This window comes from Triticum aestivum, chromosome 7D, assembly GCF_018294505.1.
Source record: "Triticum aestivum cultivar Chinese Spring chromosome 7D, IWGSC CS RefSeq v2.1, whole genome shotgun sequence".
NCBI classification, from domain to species: Eukaryota; Viridiplantae; Streptophyta; class Magnoliopsida; order Poales; family Poaceae; genus Triticum; species Triticum aestivum.
In genome coordinates this window covers 282,375,342-282,378,270 of record NC_057814.1, presented here as the reverse complement: position 1 = coordinate 282,378,270, position 2,929 = coordinate 282,375,342, and positions in this window count along the sequence as shown.

Sequence of the window (2,929 nt, the reverse complement as noted above, 5' to 3'; positions counted from 1 at the left end):
TCGAAGCACAATCAACACCAAGCAAGTGCAACAATATGATGCATGCATGAGACATGGCAAGAATGGATGTATTGGGCTAATGCAACTAAGACCAGATGGGTTTGGACTATTTTGAATCAAAGATTCAAATTCCAAGTTCATAAATGGCCCATGTTAGTGCTTCCTCTTGTTCTGCATTAAACAGTAGGTAAATTTGCTTGAACATGCATGAAACCAGTACAGATGGATAGAATGGATTTTTCTGATCATTTTTCATATATAAATCTTTTCATTCTGAGCTATAGATTATTTTCTATGATTTTTTGAAGTTTGTGATAATTTCTGGAATTTCCTTTATAAGAATAATTCCAGTAATTAAATTACTTATTACGTCAGCAGTGTGTCATGATGACGTCAGCGGTCAACAGGGTCGTCCAGGTCAAACCTGATGTGTGGGTCCCCTGTGTCAGTGTCACTGTTAGTTAGTTAAACTAATTAGAATTAATTTTAACTCTAACTCAGGTTAATTGGCAGGCGGGCCCCACTGTCAGTGACTCTGGGGGGTCAAACCCGTGGTTAAACCACGCTGATTCGCCAGCGTTTAGCCGCCGGCAACGTCCAGACGCGGCGGTGGAGTGCGGGATCCGTGCTCCGGCGACCAAATGGGCGGCGGAGAGCACCTACGCGTAGCTAGGAGCAACCCGCGTCGGTTGGTGGTGAAGGTGGAGCTCGGGGTCGCCGGAATCGACGCCGGCGACGAGCCGTGCGGCTGCCGGGGTACGGGTGTGGTCGAACCCGTCGCTAGAGAGCACGGCGAGGGGCGTGCGATTGTGCTACGGGCTCCTAGCGATGCAGTGAAGCTAACGGCCATGGTGGTGCGACCGTTGGATGGCCGGAGCCTCGTCGGCGACGAGCTCGTGCCGCGGCGTGTGCGGTGCTGCTGGTTACGGTCGACGCAAGGGGCGGCAGTAGGAATGAGAGGATGGGGAAGGGGCAGAAGCTCACGCCAGAGGCGATGAGCTAAGTGGCGCTGTCGGGGACGAGCTGCTGCGGTGGTGACGGCGAAGGGGATCTCCGGCGTGGGCGGTGAAGGCGAGGTCGAAGCAGTGGCTTCAGGGCAAGTGAGCGCTCGGGGCTCGACTTGCTCGAAGGAGAAGGCGACGGCGGAGCTGCTGGACACGGTGGGGCGGCGCAAGGACGGCGGTGGCTACGGCTACTCCGGCGAGGTGGCAGCGGCTGCGTCGGCCATGGCGAGAGAGAGCGAGGGAGAGGCGATGGGGGCGAATGGGGGTGTCCAGGGGCTCAGGGGCGCGACGTGGAGGTCGTCCAGCTCGTCCACGGCGAGGCGGCAAGCAGGTGGCGCCGTGGCGAGCTCGCGCACGCCGGTATCACCTCTGTGCCTGCTCTGGCGGGAGCAAGCAGCTGACTGGCGCGGGCCAGCACAGTGCTGGGCCGGCCAGTGGGCTGCCAGGTAGGATTCCCTCTCTGCTTTCTGTTTTTCTTTTTATTTATTTCTGTTCTGTGTTTTGAAATAGTAGAAATACTATTCCATTTAGGAAAATCCTGAAAATATTCAGAGGCACCTTTGAAATTATTCTCAACAGCCTAAAAATACCTTCAAGATTATTTGGGCATTTAAAAATATTTATAGGATTTAAATTGCCCAAATGCAAATACTTATGGCTTGGTGCAAAAATCCAGAATGGCCTCCAAAAATATGAAACCATTTTTGGCAGAGGTTTTGGCCAGGACCAAAGGTGGTGAACATTTATGGAGGCCATTTCAGGTTCATTGAAAAGGATTTTAGTAAACCCTAGTTGTGTTCAGGGGGGTGCTGGGGGTTTCTGGCATCCCCATTTCAAGTTTCTGTGAAAAGTAGACATGATGCAACACTCTAATGCATGAACTAGCTAGGATGTGACAACTCACCCCCAGTCAAAAGAATCTCGTCCCGAGATTTAGGATCCGTTGGGAAGAAGGTGGGGTACTCAAGTCGAAGACGATCCTCCCTTTCCCAAGTAGCTTCTTTCTCGGAATGGTGTGACTATTGAAGCTTGAGAAACTTGATGTTTTGGCGTCGAGTGGTACGCTCGGCTTGATCAAGGATTCGAACGGGATATTCCCGATATGTGAGATTATCTTGGAGATCAAGCGTTTCGTGGTCCACTTCACGGATAGGATCCGAGAAGCAACGCCTGAGTTGAGAAACGTGGAAGACGTCATGAACCTTGGAAAGATGCGGAGGTAGTTCCAATTGGTAGGCAACTTCTCCTCGCTTGGCAAGAATGCGAAAGGGTCCAATGTAACGAGGAGCCAATTTGCCTTTGATACCGAATCGATGGGTTCCTTTTAAAGGAGTAACCTGAAGGTAAGCCTTCTCGTCAACCTCAAAAGTCATAGCCTTATGTTTGCGATCATAATGGCTCTTTTGGCGAGATTGGGCTGCTTTCAATTTCTCACGAATAATGCGAACCTGCTCTTTTGCTTCCTGAATCATATCCGGGCCAAAGAGTTGTCTTTCCCCGGTTTCTGACCAGTTAAGAGGCGTTCGACATTTTCGTCCATAGAGAACCTCAAAAGGAGCTTTGCCCAAGCTAGCTTGATAACTATTGTTATAAGCAAACTCGGCGAATGGAAGGCATTTCTCCCAATCCATGCCGAAAGAGATGACAGAAGCTCGGAGCATATCCTCCAGAATTTGATTAACTCGTTCTACCTGACCACTTGATTGAGGGTGGAAGGCGGTGCTAAAGGAGAGACGAGTTCCCATAGCATTCTGGAAACTTTCCCAAAATCGGGAGGTGAAGAGACTTCCACGGTCTGAGTTAATTTCCAATGGAACACCATGAAGAGACACTATTTGGGAGATGTACAAGTCAGCTAGCTGGCTCGCGGTTATACTCTCACGAACAGGTAGGAAGTGGGCTACTTTGGAAAGACGATCAACAAC